This window comes from Numida meleagris, chromosome 3 (genome assembly GCF_002078875.1).
Source record: "Numida meleagris isolate 19003 breed g44 Domestic line chromosome 3, NumMel1.0, whole genome shotgun sequence".
In the NCBI taxonomy this organism is placed as follows: domain Eukaryota; kingdom Metazoa; phylum Chordata; class Aves; order Galliformes; family Numididae; genus Numida; species Numida meleagris.
The window spans coordinates 43,950,108-43,970,513 of NC_034411.1; the positions used below are offsets into that span (position 1 = coordinate 43,950,108).

General features: G+C 38.6%; 1 long non-coding RNA gene across 4 annotated transcripts in view; it reads left to right on the forward strand.

The window, feature by feature from the left end:
- Window positions 1-18,314, forward strand: part of LOC110396771 — a 238,708-nt gene extending 220,394 nt beyond the window's left edge. Inside the window, exons 1-5 of one of the 4 annotated variants that reach the window (XR_002437242.1) lie at window positions 3,710-4,306; window positions 12,471-12,548; window positions 13,487-13,868; window positions 14,097-14,226; window positions 14,516-18,314. This is a non-coding gene — a long non-coding RNA (uncharacterized LOC110396771). Of the gene's footprint in view, window positions 1-3,709; window positions 4,307-12,470; window positions 12,549-12,573; window positions 13,141-13,486; window positions 13,869-14,096; window positions 14,227-14,515 lie in introns of those variants that run through there. The other 3 variants (XR_002437239.1, XR_002437240.1, XR_002437241.1) reach the window with 3 other exon arrangements.

Below are 20,406 nucleotides of genomic sequence, written 5' to 3' on the forward strand. Positions count from 1 at the left end.
AGGATGAATAAATGATGCTCGATATACCATTGCCCATGTGGATAGAAAAGCAAATGAAAAGCTTTAAAGGTGCAAAGTCTGCTCAGAAGGAGCTTTTCTGAACTTCCCTGACTGAAGGGAATATTTGGGGTGTAGATACTGCAAAAACTACCGGCAGAATGAACAAAATACAGGGAAAAGTACTTAAATAAATTATGACAATCCAAAAAATGCTTCATAGTTGGGCTGAAATTGAAAAAGTGCTGTGCCCCCATGCTCATCTTTCAGCAGTAACAATTGGTGTCCACAGCAGTTCTTCCTTTTTCCCCATACAGAAATTGCAAGTAGAAGTGAATCAAAAGCAGGTCATCTGTTGTCTCCTGGCATCACTTCCCCGAATGACATCTTTTGTCTAGTGGGAGTTTAGCCAACATAGCAGGACTTCTGGGGAGCACAAATGGTTTCATATTCCTCCCAGGAAGTAAAGTTTTGTTGTGTGGACTTGGCCTAGGATGTTGATTGTTGTCATCCCAGCAGGCTGGGCAAAAAACAAGGCATTCATCCCAAATGCTTCACTCAGGCTTGAAGGCAGCTGGTGTCTTAAAATGCAAGCCTTTGTTGTTCCCATAAACTCTCTTCCAAGAAAATGGACTGCTATTTTTGAATTAGAACCAACATCAGAAACTACAGTGATTTGCATTTCTGTCAGGCGTCTCATGCGGAAGGACAGTTTACTACAGACTGTTGTATCAGCTGATTTGCCACTTACAGGCCAAACTCCGAGATTTTAGAACAAGGCTTCCATTGATTAATGGGTAGATTTTGGCTGATATTGACACTGTGAGCTGAGCCCTTCAGTGCTCACTCAGAACCCTCCAGAAGAACACAGCTGTGCAACTCAACCTATAGATCACTTACAACTCTGGCTGTGGTACAACATATCATCTGCTCAAAAATGACAGTGTCCAGTTTCTGCCAAGAGAAAGCAGTGCAGGATATATGTGAAACAGCAAAATGAGTGTCGGTAGACATTATGTAGTTGCTTACACAAGACTGAACTGAAAAGAACAGAGTTGCTCTTCTCTTCTTGTGGATGGTGCCATTTTCTCAGCTTTAGGTCACAAATGCCCAGAGCTCCCATAAACTGTAAAATCAGGGGAACATGGACTGAAGGAAATGACTATAGAATCCATCCAGAGAGGTCAAAATTATTTTTAAAATGTCTTATTGCTGACCTTTAAAAAAAAACGTGCCGGAAGTGAAACTGATTGGTTTGGAGTGGTTCTATACTCAGAAGCAGGGAACCACTAGAGCTTACAGGAGAGCAGTGCTGTGCCCACAGTGGTCAGCCATGCTGCTCTCTAACATTAACTGAAGTAAGGGAAAACATCATCGGTAGAGGAGCTTCAGGTCATCAAATGCATAACGTGCCACCACTGCCAAAGAAGGAGGTATCTTTCTGCTAGGGAGAGTAAATATTAAAGGGGATGTTTATCCACTCTGACTACATTGCCCAAAGACTTTGTAGAAATTGTAGGAGAAGTTCAAGGCTGCATACTGACTGAATAGCTTCTTGCCTTCCAATTTTTCCTCCTCAAGGTGTATCATAAGCGGAAATACTACAGTGCGCTCTAATACAGTGCTCAACTCTAAATATTGGTTATGTTGCTTACTATAGTGGTTGGAGCAAATAGACAAGTTAGATCAACATGTACTTGCTGTGTAGAGTGGACACAGTTAAATGGATGAATAATTTAAACACGGGCTTAAAACAGTGAAAAATACCTCTGTCACTCTTTCCCTATTAAGTTGTGACACTTTTTGGGATTTTTAATGTCTCCTGATCTCCATTTCCACATCTGCCACAGGGGAGCCCTCCACAGAGAGCAGCGTCTCTCCTGTTTTGAAAGGAGTCAGATTAAGAGAAAAGTAGAGGTTCATTACTCTGAAAAAGATATGGATACTGTTTAAGAAGCTAGATTATATAGAGGGAGTTTCCAACAGACATCTTTGCTGTCATTATTAATATCATCAGATTGCACTGACAACAAGCTTAAGGCAAGTGTAGGTGGGAGACAAACAATGTATCTGCCTCAAAGCACATTAGTTAATAAAGCTTTTGTTACACCTTGATTCATTGTCTAGTTTGGAGTCAAGACTAGTTATTAAACATTTCAGAGAAAGAAAGGATTGCTATGACAACAAAGCATGAATAATTCAACTGAAGGGAAGAGGGGACATGCAATAACAGAACAATTGCTAAAATTCCTCTTAAAGGATTTGTGTGCATCAAAGGCAATAATAAAAAGGAAGAGTTTCAGTCTATGCTATCTTGCTAACTGCAGTTTAAAAACATTTTTCATCGTTGGTGGCTTGCAAAATAAAAGTTGGAATACAATATCTTCAGCATCTTAAGCTACTGAATAGAGAGCAGAGACACAAAAGAACGATCAGGAAACATCTCTGGACATGGAAGTTTTTGGTGTTGGAAGCAGGTTAAAATTTTGGGTGTTTTTTCTCAGAAATGTTGAACCACAGAAGTCAGTGACATGACCCAGAATGCTGTAAAATGCTGTAAAACAATGTTCTTTCAATTATGAGATCTTTTTCTTTGGAAAGCTTCTAGTCTCTCCTAGAAGAACTTACAGAAAGTTGGGAAAAAATTTTCATGCAAGAATGAAAGTGGAATCCACTGCTTTATTGCATGCATCCTTATGATCTCTGACCTGGAAGGCTTTTGCTTTGTGTTTGGTTTGATTCTCCTTAACACACAGAGTATGCATTTTTAACAAAGCATGGTATATCTTTCTAAACTTATTTATTTTTGTAAAAAGCTGTTTTACCTTTTCTTTCCAATAAAGATAGCAATACACAAAGGAATGAACTGCTGACCATCCAAAATGCTACCCTAATCTATAAAAGGAAACGGTGTAGACAGCAGCAATGGATGCTTTTCTGGCCTGCTCCTCTCCCTCCAGAACTGAAGGTGCAGTTATTTTAGAGACCGGCCACTATGCCACTTCAGGCCTTGGCATTTCTTCTGGCACCAGGTGGAGGTGTGTGCCTCTTGTTAGCATGGATTCCCACATAGAGCAACCTGAAAGAGATCAGGATGGTGTAAAAACTGTTCTGTGGGTGTGTAAAAGGACTGCAAAACGAATGGAAAGTCATATGCTGTTTTAAAGACAGCAGCATATGAAAGGGATGAAGTGGGAATTTTTTATTTTTTTTACAATAGCAACTAGCTGTGAAATGTTGAACTATAAGTCTCCTCCATTCCTCTGATTAAATAAATAATTAAAATAGAGCATTACAGATTAGAGACTTTAAAATTGCATTTGTATAACTGAAAGTGGATTTGAGTGATAACACAAATGGGTGATTAGTTTAATAAAGTTTGGTGCTGTTTTGAGAAAATTAATTAAGTGGCCATTCTCTTACAGTATAAAAGCTGGTTACTGTGGCTGCAATGCTCTGTTATTATATTCACTAAAAATGTTCATAGGATTTTTAGTATGTGAATTAAGCACACACTTCTAGCAGCGAAACTGGTGAGAAAGAAGGTCAGAACTTCTTTATCTGCTACATGATCCGGGCACTGAAATAGATCTACACAATGGGCCTGAAAAATCAGCTTTGTAGAAAGCCTTTGAGCTTATACTCATGACTCCTAATAGATCACTGTTTCTCATTTTTTTTCCAGTGGGAGCTCCTAGAAGCTAATACAACTCATTGCAGAGCTCTCACGTTTGAAATGTTTGTATTTAAAAGTCAGATGCAGAGTTACTACAGCAGTGAATTCCAGAAGAAAGTTGTGCTATGCCTACCTCACTATGGTTTTTTTGTACTTTACCACATTTTTCCTTCATTTTTTCCCATGTATATTTTGAAACAAGTTCAAAAAAAAAAACCTATTTTTTTCCCCTTCTCCTTTAACATTTGTTAATTACTTCTTTACCCCTCCCTTCTCTTCCTTGCACACCAGCTTTCAGACACTCTTGAATTCTCTAGTGATGGATTCATCAGATAGAGTTAAGTTTCACTGAAGAATATTCTCTATTTATACAGTAAGCCTGCCTGAGATCAGGAGTCAGCTGATGACTGAGTGTTTGCCTGAGCCTGCAGTCACCACAGGGGCATGAAGCAAAGTATATCGGATCGCAACGAGTCAGCATAACAGGGTTACCTGGCCAGAGAATTGAGCTCCAGTTGGCTGTGGAGTTCACAAAACTTCATTTATGATATGGGACACTCAAGAATTGTCTGTGTAACAAGATCAGTGTCTGAGCTGCAATTTCTTCACTCTGTTGTGGAGGCTCGAAGAAAGGTAAAATGTTATTACAGAAAGTAAGTGCATTTTTGCAGCACCTGATTTAAGAGAGAAGTCTCACCTGGGCATGGGCTGACGGAGGGTCACTGTGTGGTTAGGTCCCCCCAGGACAGAGCTGTGAACTACAATGAGACCACCTGTTTACTTCAACTGCTGAACTCAGCTATGAAGATTTTACAAATATAAGCAGAAATGTGAAATGGGATCTCTTTTTTTCTTCTCTCTGCTTTGTCTGAGTGCTTTCAGTGAGGGCTGGCTAGCACATCTACAATTCTCTTCCTGATTCCAGCCTTCTTGAATGTCCAAAATGCAAGTTATCTCTGGATGGATACCTTTGAACTACATATCTGTAATTCCTAGTTTCTCTTGAGGGCAAAAATACAAGTGTTAAAACATAAAAAAGAAGGCTTACATTAGGGTTGTTTGTGAGCTCAAGGAAGGTGTAAAACTCACTAATTTCAATAAGCTGTGAAGGAAAACAACCTATTTGCAAAATGACCAGAAACAGGAAAATGTGAAATTGCATAAAACGTGCTGACCTAATGATATTTCCAGCCTATTCCTGCTGTCAAAATATTTAGACAGTTCAGGGCCACACTTGAATGTCATCAGTTCATTCGAAGCCAGTATCAACTCTCTTTAGTTTATTCACTGCTTCAGTGGAACTGCTGTTTATCTATAGGATGTTTTTTTATGGGAAGAAATCACAATAAAATCTGTCAATTCCCTTTTTGATGTGTCAACTGTAAATGATGTCAGTCGATATTGCCAGTAATGCCATGTAGTATTGTAGAAGCCTGCTAAAAATGCTCCCTGAAACTTGTGCCTCAAGTAACAATAATGAAAGAAGTGCTGTTATATTTCTTTTTTCTTCTTATGCACTTAAATACAGGGGAATCTTCCTGCTTGATGTGAAGTAGCTGTCATTGTTTTTATTGCATATGTGGGATGTTACAGTCACTCATGATATGTTTTTCATTTCATTGTGTTTCTCTAGCCATTTGGATAGTTTGATCAAGTTTGTCAAAAATAGATATCTGAAGTTAGGCTCCTAAATGAAAGACTCAAGTTTACTTCAATATGAACATCCAGCAGCTTCTATTAATGTCAGTTAAAGTGACAGCATTCCTCACTTAATTCATCACTTAGTAATTTGGGTCGATTTTGCTTAGGAACATAGGTCCATGGATTTATCTATTTCTTTTTCTGAAATACTGTTTAGAATTCTTGTTTCTGTTCACTGTTTTTTCATGTTCTGTTGCCTTTTTTTTACTTCTGAAGTGCATAAGCTACAAGCTGGTGGGGAAAAAAAAAAAAAAAAAAGCTTTTCTAATTATGGAGAAAACAACAAAGTGAAAATGAGTGCAATGAACTTAATTAAATGTATGGTAGAAAACCAGAAAGGTTGTGAGGTTCACGAGAGAAGAAAAGGATTAAAATGGGGAATGTCGGCTCACAGGCTCAGAATTAGTGGGATCCCAGTCAAAGGTCAGTCCTGTGGGGAGCAGAGACGCTCCCTGTGTAGTGAGAACTGTCAGTGTTCTGCAGCAGGGATCCACGGAGAACAAAGCAGATATCAAATATGAAGAAATAATAATAACAGCAATAATAACAATAATAATGCTAGGAAATGAGTTATTTGCATTTTATGCAACTACAAAATAGAAAGCAAGGAAAGTAATGAAAAAGAGAAAATAAGAAATAAATTTCTGAAAGGTTCTGCTCGTGGGAAGGGTCAAATGGACCAGGAAGTACTTGAAGTAGTATAAGGCAGCATTTCTGGAGCTGTGGATCCTGCTTAACAGAAGCATGAGTTGCCATAGGCTAGATTATCTGCCAGGAAAACAGGTTTTGCTACCTCATGCTTTGAAACAAGCTCACAATTATATTACACACCTGGAATAGACAGAAATGTTCAAGGGACATCATTTAGTTCCTCAAAATAACAAAGAATTTCTTCTGTGAAGTTTCCAAAGGACTTCATAACGTTCTTCTGTTGGGAAGGTAAGCAACTGCAGAGCTAAGTCCTCTGAGGGTGAGATGGGGCAGGAGCAACTCAGAAAATTTACATCAGCTGTTGACAAACTACCCAGCATCAATGGGAAGCTCATTTGCCATGAATTACAAGAAGCAGAACTAGAAGAAATGCAAGGTGTTTTTAAAAATCATTACCAACCAGAGAGGATCGTAAGCAAATATACTTCCCAAACATTGATTAGTGAGCGTTCAGCAAATGTTAGGATCAGTTTTTATGTGAATATTTTTTCACGTTTGAGAGTGAATTCAGATTTAATGGCTTTGTTTGCTAGTTGTTTGTAAGTATATTTCACAATCATTTAGTGTTTGAGGTCTTCTATTACTTTGTAAGGCAAATGTCAAGCTGAAATGCACAAACATTTACCGAGGTAATACTTCATGTAGTGTAAAATTTCCTATTTAGATTTTGTGCGAGGTTGAAGAATTACATAAATCACCCAGAAACAAAGAGTTTGACCTATGTATCAAAGCAACAGAGCATGAACTGCAAATGGGGAATCAGTGAAACAAACAGTTTGCAAGTGATGTGTAGACCAAAAATGAATTTTCTGATGGTATTGCTGTGTAATCTCCAGCTATTACATCTGAGATTTTTATAGTCCAGTTGAGGACAGATTTCCAGAGAAAGGAAAGCATATACATGCTTTGCAGATATTCAAAGCTTCAGTGGGTAATGATCCTGCAAAACTTGCGCTAGCTGACCTGTTTTGATCTGTAGTGGGCTAGATGACCTTCAACTTCAGCACTGTTACCTGTTCTTCAGTTCCTCCAATTGTTCCCATTTTTAACTTAATTGTGTCATATCCTTTGCTGATGAAGATCTGAGCATTTCTTCTTTAGTACAACAAAGGCAAATTGGATCCTGGGCCTCATCTGCAGGAGCATTACTAGTAGAGGTAGAGTTGTCTCAATCTAGTCAGCACTTGTCAAACTGTTCCTGGAGCACTGTGTCCAGTTCTGGTCCCTGCAATTCAAGAAGGAGTTGGAAAGATTGGGAAGGGTCCAAAAGAGAGCCATAAATATGATCAAAAGGCTAGAGAACCCGTCCTTTTGGGGAAAGTCTGAAGGAGTTATGTCTTTTCACCCTGGAGAAAAGAATGTTTAGGGGGAATCACATCACAGTTTTCCAGTATATTTAGCTGACTATTGTTGGCGGATCTCCATCTAGTGCCCAAAAGAGACTGATTTCATCTATAGTACATGTTCCATTGAAATACAGTTTGGTTCAGAACTTACAAACCTAGCTATTAATATAGTCTTTCTAGTCATTTTTTACAGGCACAAGCTGAGTTCTTGTTATTTTAATTGTTGTTATAGCAGAAATCTCCTAAGTCTTTTTGCCATATGCCCACGTAGAAAAGGCACAACTGGAGAAAATCAGACTAATGGTGGATTAATCTTTTTTTAAAAAACACATTAATCGCGGCCACTCATACATTTTTAAATTGTTTCTATGTCATGCTTAACAAATCATGCTACAAGCTAATAAAGGAATACAAAAGAGCTACTTGAGTTAGTTGATCCTTAAAAAAAGGCAAGATATTCGAAGAGGGGAAAGAAAAAGAATTAGCTTTTTAATAACCTGCTTGCATTATGCTACATGCATCTATCAACAGAAGAGAGAGGCAACTTGAATCTTGGCAAGTAGAAGCAAAGTCATAGATGCCCTACTGTGACTTTAATTCAGTGTATAAATATCTAAGAGAGAGAAAGAGCTTAGTGGTAATTTAGAGGTACCAGGTTATTGGTAATGTGTTCAATGGTTTGCATTGTAGGAAACTATTAGAAGGTAAACCAAAGGAAAATCAATAGACAGAAGCAAAACTATTTTGCGACACCAAACCATGAGAGCTACATTTATGGTCTAATCATTGATCTGAATCTGTTTTCAAAGATACAGTTGTTATGACTGGAATGCCAGACATGATTAAATGCTGTGCTGTGTCATAATTTAATCCACTGTTTTATACTTGTCTGACAAAGGGCTTGATGAACTGAACATGTAGCAGAAGAATGGCGGCCCAAATGGTCTTATATGTTACCACTTCTCTTCCTTCCCAAGCAGAGGGGTTTTTTTTATTTCATTTTTTTTAGCAAGTTTCAGATTTAGTGGTGGATACTGTGCCACTAACAGAAAACAGAGGGAACGAAGGAGTCATAGTACTACTCTGTTAAAAATAGCATCTCGTTGTGACATTAAATAGACTTCATTTCTGACTGCCTGCTTTAAGCAACCAAGTTTAAATCTTGTGAAAAAAAAAATATTACTGGAAAAGGACCATTATAACCAATGTCTGATCTATTAAAAAGCCTAGTTCAAGCTCCAAGGATCTTAGACAGCCATTCCAATCAGACATTTCTTGAAGACTGAATTTCTAACTCATCTGCTGCCATAGATTCTGCATCATCACTATTCAACTTCTTGTGAAGAACCTTTAAAAATATCTTGAGTGAGAAATGCTGTATAAAGCCTATAAGGCCTCCTTTCCTCTACTAAGATATCATGGGATTTACAAAGTATATAATTTAGCTCTGCCACCAGTTTAGACAATGTAGTGGAAAATCAGGACAATGAATAAGTCAGGTTATGCTAAGATTCCCGTATGTCTCCCCAAAGCAGTTAGGACATGTATATCAGAAAGGTCTTTAAATAAGAGAAGCTTATAAGATGAAAGCTTTGATCTCAGGTAAGGGGGAGTGTGCTGTTAATGATTTTTACTTTATTCACAATAATAACTATGAGCACTATAAAGAGGGGAACATTTTTCTATAGTTATTTAAAGGATTGCTCTCTTCAGCCATTGGTTTTAATTGCAGCCTACAAAATCACAGACCATTTTGGACATATTAATGGACATTTATCTGAGCAAGCAGCTAGAAGATTTGATTATCTACTTAAAAGCTAGTAACTGAGAAAAAAAGCAATAGAGATTTTGGCTTTTTATTTTTACTTTCAAAGAATGTAAAAATCTTTCAGCATGTTTGAAGTGGGCATCCATACTAGAAAAGTCACAATACAAGAGAAAAACAGACAAAGTAAAGAGAGTCACAATGATGAAAAATTGTATTGCCACCTTTTTCGGAGTGGTCTCCTATTTCTAGAACAGGAAATTATGTGAGGATTAATAGTACCTTCCAAGCTGATCTTCAAGAAAGCTCACAGCAGGTCAGAATTGATAGGTCTATTCTTAGCTCACAGCTTGGTTATATGCGATATGTATTGAGCAGGGCACAGTGAGGCAAAGGTCTCTCTCCAGCTCTTAGTGATGGTAACCAATCTGGCCATAGGCACATCATGGCACTGTGGAGAGATCCTCAGAGAGGACAAAGATCTGAGTGAGCACAGAAACCAGGCACAGCCCCAACATGCATTGCTGTGCTCCATCTCAAGGTTTTCTATTGGAAAGTACAGGAAAGAGTTGCCTAATGCTCCTAACAGGTGCTGTAGCGTTGGTCAAGTCTTGCCTCTGTTTCTTACCTGTAAAGTGTTGTTAATATAATTTCAAGGTCCTGAAATTGAATGGCCTGTTTAAGCTCAAAGTAGTCTTCTTATTTCTAACTCTTTATGATCATATCACGTTTGTCCTGTGCATGAACATATACTTGTGGCCATTACCTTTCCTTCCTTGCTTCACAGCGGTGTTAGAAATAGCACAGATATTCCCCAGACTCAGAGCAATAGGTAGTTGAAGGTTAACGGATAAGTGCTGACTTTTTGATAAGTTAACTACTGTAGGACCCGTATGTACATGTGCATACATATGAAGATTCATGTGGTCATAATGACCGCAGAGCTTCCCTTTACAAGGGTCAAACAGGAAAAATACAGGTGCAAGAGTGTTGCTTCTGCTCAGAATTTCAGTTCCAGTGAGCTGAGATGACTGTATTTATGGTACAGAAATTGCCCCTCTGAGAGAAGAGATAGAATGCCAATTAGCAAAGTTCCAAATCTAAATTTTTGAAAGTTTCCAAAGATGAGTCAGATTCATACTAGCTGACTGTAGGTTACCGCCTACAAAGATCCACAATACACATTCAGTAATTGCAGAGTCTCTTCCTAAGTGCCAATTGCAGTTACAGTATTAGAAACAATTTGCATGGCTGTAGGGAGGGAACACCTCACAATTCAAAATGCATAATTTCTTTAGAGAAAGTCATGTGTGAAAGGAGTTTTAATTCAAGTCTTAACTAACTTCGAAAGTTTCAAGCAGACTAGAGGGTTGAAAATTCAGCTGGTGACAAATGCTTCGGGCCAATTTCTCCATTGTTATTTTAAGGAGAACTCTCAAATGAGTTCATTCAAGAACATACTGAAATATTTATAGCACTATTGAAAAAACTATCCCTACAACAGCAACAAAAGCTTTGGGTAGGTTCAGAAACAGGAAGTGAAAAATGTTTTAACAAAGAGCTAGTTGTGGAACATCTGTGCTATACCTTTTTGAGTGATTCCTTGGTGAGACTGATTGGAAAAATGCAGTTTGAGATAAATGGGGAATATTTGTTCAGGGGAATGAAGGGAGAGGAAAAGCAAATGCTAAGAGGTTTTCCTTTGTGAAAGAGAAGATTTCAAGGTGACTTAGAGAAACGTTCATAATGATAAAGGACTTGGTTAAAGCTGAAAAAGATAAACAGTGAACACTAATAAGGAGTTAAAAACGTGGCTTGATAATGGCCTCTGAATGGATTTTGTGTTATTTGGGCTTCATTCGGCTAGTTAAATTCAAGGTTGCTTGACAGCAGGAGCCCCTATCAGTAATTAATTTCTAGGTTTAAAGGTGCAACCTGCCCAGAAAACCTTTGTTGTTTTTAATGAAAACAGTTGTAGCTTGGAACAGAGATGAAGGAACAAAGGTTTTTATTTATTTATTTAAATGATCACTTTGGACAGAGAAATTAAACACAGTAGGTAGAAAGATTCAGCACAGATGTGAATTGATCTTGTATGTGTCTCTGCTGCCTGAGAAATGGGCAAACTGACTTGGATTAAATAGAAAAAAATCTCTGTAGTGTTCATAGGGAAAGTGAAAAGGTCCTTGAATTTCAGAGACTAGGATGTTTTTCACTTTGACACGCTTTTGTGCTTTCATCTTCCAGATAGGCAAATGCAGAATTATTGTTACTTCATAATTATCTGGAAGAAATTTTGAACAGAACAAGGAAGATCCAAAACCTATTGAGCTAGAGTTCTCGTTGTAAAGTGTTAAACTTTTGGCAACTGATAAACATTGTTACAGTACCTTTTGGCATCATTACCTTCTGCCCACTGTAATGGGCAGCTAAACTCCACCACAACTGCTCTCTCACTTGCCCTTTTTAAAGGAAAGGGGAGAAAATATGATGAGAAAGGACTCAAGGGTTGAGAAAAGGTCAGGAAGATCGCTCACCAATTAGCATCACGGGTACAAAGAGACTCAGCATGGGGAGATTAATATAATTTGTTGCCTGTTACTAACAGACAAGAGCAGTAAGAAACTAAAAGCAAACTAGAAACCACTTTCCTCCTGTCCACCCTCTTCTACCTCCCTGAATGGCACAAGGAAACAGGGAACGGGGGCTATTTTCCATCCATAGTGCTTCATCTCTGCTACTCCCTCATGATCACTCTGCCTATTAGAGTTAGGGGTATGGTGAGGGTCCCTCCTGCAGTATGCTATCCTTCCTGAACTGATCCTGCATGGTCTTCCCACAGGCTGCAGCTCTCCAAACACTGCTCCAACACTGGTTTGTACAACAGGGCCCATCCTTCAGCAACAGACTGCTCCAGCCGTCTCCCAGTCTGCTCCAGGCCTTCCTGACCCTCTTGAGCCTCATAGGCAGTTGGATCAAGAGACCAGCCTATAACCGAAGCTCCCTTTTTCTAGCTCTCAGCTCCAAAATAGGAATTGATCCCTCCCCTAAGAATCTGTGTTTCAGCCCTACTTCCTAAGGCTTCCTTTTCGGTGGTGACTTTGGTCATCAAAGCCATGGATGCTGACGGAGCTCTTTTTCAGTTAGAAGTGCTCAATATACAATATTTTTGTAGTTTCATATTTGTATGATAGAATATGTTATATTTATATATATATATTCATATGTTGCAGAAAGAATTATTCTTTCTCTCCTATTTCAAAATTCCCCATAGACAGATCAGCTGGTCAAGCTTCCACGTCTCTTCTTGTCTTTGAAGACAGTCATCATCCTCGACCACTGAATTTCTGAGGTGAGTGAGTAGCAAACCAGGATTACATCTCAGCTGTGTCTACTGTTTGTTTTTCTTATATCACTGCACACTAATAATTAATGACTCTTCCATGGTTTTCAGGAATATTTTACTGTGTAAAAAGCACATACCTAGTGTACCGAATGAATTTGATCCCATTGAACTCTACTTCCCTTTATTTGCTCCTTATGATATATTCTTTAGAGTCAGATGGATCCCCTTATGCTGATTGCCAGGGGTTCCCCATTTGTTTTCTATTGATGACTCATTATCAGATTTGCTCAGTTTATGAGTAAAGAGATTATTTTTCTAAGTGAGAATTCAGCCTAGGCCCTGGAAGACAAGCTGAGCACCCTTCTGCTTCTCACATTATCACCACTAATAAAGAATCTGCAGTGGGGGACTCAGCTGACAACTTTGTCAATGATGCATGAAGCAGGCTAGAATCTAGTTGCACTTTCACAGCTGCAGGGGAGCTACAATAGGAACTGAAGCATGTTTGTTGTTGGCCTTTTTTTCCATCACTAAAACAGAGTGGGACAGGATGACTCAATAGAAGCCAAGATATTGAAGCTATTTAAGTACCTTTAAGGTGAAGTTTGCTTTCTAAGTACTTATGGCCTCATCTTGACTATTCTCTTGCTCAATGTATCAGGAGACCCAAAAGGACTGCAACTGCTTTTCACTCCTAATTTTTTTCACTTTGTAGTTGCCATGAATATAATCTGGGGCTTCTGGGTTCTTCTCACTCCTCAATCTGAATACTGCTTTACTTTCAAGGTTTCTAGAATTTCAACAAAGATGTCTCCTTAAATCTAAAAATATGGCAATTTCAACCGGTCCTTGATGTTCTCTGAGACTTGTTTTTAAAGATTTTTTTGCTTTGTCAAATTGCTTAATTTCTTACTTAAACTTTGTCTTTTTTTTTTTTTCCTCAGAGAAATGAATTATTTGTTCTATGAAAAAAGGTCAAAACCTTAACTGTCATAAGAGGTAATCAATTTGGCAGTTACTGTGACTTAACACCAGCTTGAGGAACGGTGCTAAATTATTTTGGGGAACCAGAAATTCATGTGAATAGACATAATATTTTTAGGTTTTTGGTTCTAAATTACCACTCAGATGGGAAGAGACTGGGAAGCTATCTGATGATAAATGTGAAAGTACGTTCTGGTTGTCATCTTACTCTCAGTAAAAAATAATATACTGGCAAAAAGAAAACTGCAAACCAACAAGCCCTGCCTCAGAATTGGTAGTGACTGCCACACAAGGAGATGGTACATAGAAGGTGAAGAAAAAAAACCAACAACAAATGAGATGGTAAGCTGTCTACCTTCTTTCTTGTTAACATAGGAGGTTAAAGGGTTTTTGGTCAGGCATTTCGGTCTTTTGATGCCATGATCCATGCAATTTCTGTAAAGACAACAAATAAAAGTTATTCAGATAGAGGAAGTATCATGAGGGGATCATTTAAAATTTCTGCATATTAGAAGATGTGGAAAAATATGGTCCTAATACTGAAAGAAGCTCACGCTCTTTTTTCCTTAGTTTCACTTCTTCCTTAGGGAGATGAACAAGAATTTGCAGTTCACCTCTCTCTACACTGGGGGAATGACACAGAAGAAGCACCACTCCTGGTTCCACAGATGCTGTAACAAGGACTCCGGTGTATCACTTGGTAAGGAGCATGTCAGCCTAGAGTGGCTATTTTCTGACCTGGCCTTATCCAGAATGACAGATTATTCAGTTGGGATTTCTCAGAAGAGTCATCTCTGTTCTCTCATTTCTTTCCATCTTTACATGTCTATGGAGGGCTCTCTTGATGCTTTTTCCTTTATAGAGCTTCAGGTTTTTAACCCTGATTAACCAGAGACAATAAAAATTGTTATTCTCTATTTGCTTTGAACTTAACACCATCAAATGAAAATCTGCTAGAGAAGCTGATTCTCTTTTCTTGGTTTCATTAGGGCATTTGATGGGTGTTGTAGAAAGGTATGTGCTCTGGAAGCTGTACACCTCCATGGTCATTCACTGATAGAAGGTGGTGGGGAGGAAGAAAAGAGGAACAAGCTTTGATCACTGGCATCATGTAAATTCAAAGGGAAGTAAATTAAAATGCAAGATAACAAATTGAAGACCCAAGAAGGCTAATGTGAAGGTAACACTGCGTCAGTCTCTGTTTCCATTGTCAGAGGGCCAGATGTGAACTCTTCTGGAAATCCAGTGAAAGCAGACATTGAAGTCATGTGGGAAATAGCACAATGTTCCTCTGGCTGCCTTCAAGACGAAGTGACTTCTCTGTACTGGGAGTTGGTGGAAAGCAGGCATATAGGGTTCATAAGTGCATAAGGATATTTCTTTCCTTTAAACACAGAACATTCTAGGAGACAGGAAAAGTTGACTTCCTCTGGGAACAGTAGGGCAGAAAGAAAAATCATCATGTTTATTTCTGGGCACTTCCTCCAAGGCTTTGCAGGTGACAGACCCAGTGAAAGCATCCATCTCCACTCTGTGCTCAGTAAGCAGAAAATGAAACAGAAGAGTCAGTGTGACATTGAGTGATTTCAAGCTACTTGTAAAGGCATGCATTCAACCCGAGGCCATCAGCTCAGGAGCCCTCACAACAATAGGGGTAGGTTTTAATAAAACTGCAGGCAGCAGAATCCAAAGGGATCTTGAACAAGACAAATAACAAACGCAAGCCTTCTAAAGCGCATGCTGCTCATCAAGGTACAAAAGTTCCCCAAAGCTCTTTGTCAAGATTTGAAGTTACTATGAGTATTCTTGCCTGCCCTTAAATGTCTTTAACCCACCTCAGCTCAAGAAACGCCTTCCAAAAATCTGCAGCAACAGATTATAATTGTTTCTATTCCTTTTCTGTTTGTTTTTTTTTTTTTCTAGGATAGCTGGATTAACTGTATAATCCTTTCCCAGTGTCTCGGTTGCCTCAAACATTTTGCTCAAAACCATTCAAGGGAGAGTGACATATATGCAAATCCTGGGGCTGCTGTCACTTTTACCTTGCACAATTTGAACTGGTACTGCACTGATGTTGGCAACTTATATATAAATGTAAAATATTTCAGATGAGACTACCCAAAGCTGCACCATGGTTGCTCACAACATTTTGGCATTGTGGGAAATCAAAAACCAAATCCGAGCTTCGCACGATCCTGTTTCTCTTCCAAGAGTGGAAGAGCTGTAATGGGAGGTATGGGGAGTGGCTGAATCCCTAGTGGGGGAGTAAGCCTCCAACCAGTGTGCAAGAGGCAAGCTCAGAAATATGCTGTCAGCAGTCGAGACACAGACTTCAGGTTGGGCCTTGTGCATCTCTGTTGCAGGTTGTAAACTTCAGCTGCTGGGATGATTTTTCCATTCTCTCTTTTACTGAGTCTGGGAAACAAAATTCTGTTTTGCAAAATCTCCTCTGATTGTCACTTTTTCTTTTGAATGTATCTGTTCGGATATACTTTCTGCTGCAGCAGAGATTAATAGCAAATTATATCTTTGAAGAGAGGAATTTGAGGGATTCTGCAGGAAATTAGAGAAAACAAGATTGTACAAGCCAGTGCTTTCTTGAGAGGGTGTCCTCACATATATCTAAACAGTAGCTACGTATGCAATGAGATACAAAGCAAATGGAGAAAAGAATGTTCTTGTTTCACAACCACTGCACCCTGTAGGTTTCCTCTCATGTCCCTCAGAAAACATGTTTAAAGGGAACCAGGAATACGATTTTCCCTTTTATGGCATAGTCTATCTATTAAGAAGGCAAAACGTTCCAACAAATCTTAAGGTATACAAATGTACTGAGGAGAGATTTGTGTGTCCTTTTCTCAGCAAAAACAACACAAATGGGCTCTTTTTAACTTACTAATCTGAAGAACACAGCCTTATTGTTGAGATACTGAAAAGTGACCTTGTCCAAAAAATCTTATCATTTTTAGACTTCTCAAGCAAAGACACAGAGAGATGGTATAGCACAGGGGCAGCATTGACTGTGTACCTCTGCATGTGGTGTATATACACTGTCTTTTGAGGAAACTCTTATTGCTCATCTAAACAGTGAGCCTTTAGTAAGTCTTCCAGGGAGAAGTTCTTCCCTTACAAATTTAGGAAAAGTTGGCTATCCAGTATAAGCAAGTCATCTGAGCCCCATTTGTGACCAGTGGAGAGACCCAAGCATCTTTAAAATCAAATGGTCCTTCCTTTTTGACACAAATTTCTGAAGTAAGTGGGGTAGATTTTCCATTTTGTTGCCTGTTCCCATTGTCAGTATGGGGAGCATAGCAGGAGAATTACGCAGGGCAGGATATTAGGCAATTGTGTGACAAAACAGTGGAAAATCCTCTCTTACTATATACTCTACTGTGTTTCATCTAGAAACTAAAGACTTTTGTCACTCTCTCATCCTTGCTAACATGGCTTTAAATATAACTGTTTCTAACAATGTTTGTATTTTTTTTCAATGTTGGTGTTTTGTTGTGTTTTTTTTTTTTAAGAAGTGTTGTAGGAAATGCATATTTTTGAACAAATTAACCTTTGAAAGAGCTAAGTTAAGTGACAGTGGGAATATAATCAGAAAAGGCAAGCCTTGTATCATACACAGCAGTCATAACTTCTGCAGTACAGGATAAACACTGTAGGTGTGTGGCTTATTTTACTGACAGGTGCATATAAGTGCATGTGTGTATGTAAGGAGGGATACACAGGGTGTGGAAGGGTTTGGACTGGATTGTAGGACAGTGACTTACTTAAAATAAAGACTTGTAAACTGCCTCATTATGCTCTGATCTAGAACATACCTCAGAGAGATCTGTGCCTTTAGCATCCCCTCAGGTTGGGCAGAGAGTGCTCTGTGCCCTGAGGAGCTCTGGGGTCTTGTGCAGGCTTGCTTCAAAATTCGTCCTTCCTTCAGGGAGTTTATGTGCTAACAAGCTTTGAGGAGGACAGCTCGGATAGATAGAGTCTGTAGTCTTTTTGTCTAAAAAGGTTTTTTTCCAGCCAGCTACAGTTAAGTTGTAATTTCTAGTGTGATTATCAGCTAAGCCCCAAACACTGGCATTACAGTAAGAATCTTAATGCTTACATTCCTAAACGCACCAGAAATATATCTTCTTTGCAGTAAGGTTGGGCTACAGTTACTATGGGAATGTACTTTTGTGTGCTTTTTTTCTTTGCTTACTCTCTTTGCTATTACATTGTACCAATTAATTCTTTTGTATATCTAAACCCAGTGGGTTAAATTTTCAGCCTGGAGCAGCTCAGTGTAACTCCATAAGCAGCATCACTGTGGTGTTATTTTACACCACAGAGGACTTCACCTGCTATGAAAATGTGAGGATCGCCATCTAAAATTGTTTAATAATGCTTGGCAACGTGCCATAACAGCATATAAACCGAAATGAAGAAAACAGCACATCAGATCGATACCACAGGGAGAAGTAAACTTGGTGGAGTATCATTGGCTTACCTAAATTGGGATTTGGACAGACCTATGGCAATAATGTAGCTATCTTTCCTTACTATGATCATTAACAAATGATTAAGTGATCAATAGTTCTTTACGTAAGCAAAGATGACTAGTGTAATTTGTGGCTTTTAATTTCAAGTATTTGTGTTTATTACATGAACATCTGTGTGCTATCCGTTCCTTTCAGAACAGCTCCAATTTCAAGTTCCAAGTATAAAAGAATGAAATTTAATATAATTGTGGTCATTTTATTTTCTTCAATAAAAGCAATTGTTGCCTATAGCTGGTTTCTGAGTGTTGTGAGCAACCTGCAACTGTTACTAAATGTCTGTAAAGAGGAGTCTCTCAAATTTGGCAAATGTCTTTGGAGAGGTGTTTTTTTCAAAAATTTCATTATATTTAGCTTTAAGATAGAAAAGCACAGACTGTACTGATCACCAGGCAGTCCCTGAAGTAAAATGAAAGGTATTGTTTAGCAGAAATCTCAGGTGAGTGCAAAGCAAACAATAACCTAATTCTTTTACTGAATCAATTAAAAATGAGTGTGCGCATAAAGAGCTTGATCCTTATCATATTGAAATTAATGGCAAAACTCTCACTTGAATAGCAGCAGCAGAATCCGAGATAAAATTGCACTCTGAATTGATCTGGAAGAACTGTTTTTTTTCCAGTATTTAACTATGTTATTCTCAATGACAACAATAATCCTTTGAGTAAAAGACTGGTAATCAAGAGTGCTGTTTTCTGTTTCGCTGAACGGGAATGCATATGGTTAAGTTTAGAGACATATCTAATAGCTTTCCTGAATAGAGCTGCATTCTGGAGTTAAAATTTATACTCTGGGCACTGCCCTCTATGTCTTTGGTATGATCAGTTTGAACACTGTTCTGCCAAGTGACGTACACTGCTGCCACTGGTGTCAGGGGCACGTCATCTGAGCAACTCCTTACAGGGCCAAAATTCATGTATATATCTCCATCGTTAAAACAGTAATAACATAATAATTCCAAGATGATCTGGTGCAGATACTGTGAAGTTAAATCTTTTCATGTGGTCTGGGATGTCTGGAGGTGAGGTGACACATAGATGTAAGGTTTCTTTGTAACACTGACAAGTCATTTTCAGATGTGAAGATCATCTGGCTTGCCAGGATGTTGGCACACGCTTTGGTTGTTGTTTTTGAGTTCTCGCTGATCTGTTTGATAAAGTGCCAAGCACCTTCTGTATGAGCCTTAAGTCTTTTCTTTTCCAAGGTGGAGAAGGGCTGAAGATTGTTCTGGTGCTTTACCAGCACTAATTCCTCAAAGTGTTTTGAAGTCCCTACAACTGAGAGAAATTAAGTAAGGAGAGGACAATGATTAGTAGAGGAATATTCAGGCACCTTAAAGTAAGATGAAAAGCTGGAGCTTTTGAATTTGCCAAGGTAGTATAGCCTTGTTCATTTTGCTTTTGCTTCCCCACAGTCTGAAACCTGATTTCAGTCAACTAGTTTCTTCCAAAGAGAAATAATAGTTCCTACTCTGAAGGAATGCCTTAATTCTGTATAATTTGCTGTTGAAACGTAGCACAGATTATAAGCCTCCTCAAAAGAGCAAGTCTCGATCTATATCACCTTAAGTATAATCTCAAACTTTTTGGAAGTTTGCAGGTATGCTTGGTTTTAGCTTGGTATGCTCCCTTTAGCTTGGTTTTCTTGCATAGCTTGCTGGACTATGCTTGAAGTCTTGTGTCTTTTCATTCTACTTAAACACAGTGTTTGTCTGCTCCTTTGTCCATTCTCATTCTTGCATCGTCCTTTAGTGAGAGCTGGTAGTAGAGGGAAAGCCTCAGGTTTTTGCTGTGCTGAGTTCCCACAAAGATGTCCAGGCAGTTTTCACTGGCAGTAATGCATGCTTGAATAAATTGTATATGACAATGAAGCAGAGGCGTAAATCATAAAGGAAAGTTATAGCACATGTCTACAATCAAAGCCTGAGATATCTCTCCTGTTACAGTCTTTTAATTTCAGCAAGGCTTTTATATCACCCCAAGGGTTTAGAGTGGGGCACAAGAAACTGAAAAAGTTGCCCACAATCAATTTATAAAAATTGAGTCTAGAAAGTTGAACAGCACCTTAGCTTCAGCAGTGGGCTTGGAAGGCAGCTGATTAGGAAAGTAGGCACATTAGGATCTAGATCCAAATTTTAGGGCCTGCATCCATCGTGACACAACACCTGCCTGATCGAGCACTGGAAGAGGAACTGAAGAAGTTAATAAACTCTCTTTGTTGACTGGGTTTTTTGGCACTATCTATCTCCACATTTAATTTATTTTCACTGTTTGCATTTGCAACACATTTGAAAGTCTGGCATTTTACAAGAATATAATAAGAGTTGTAATTAGAAC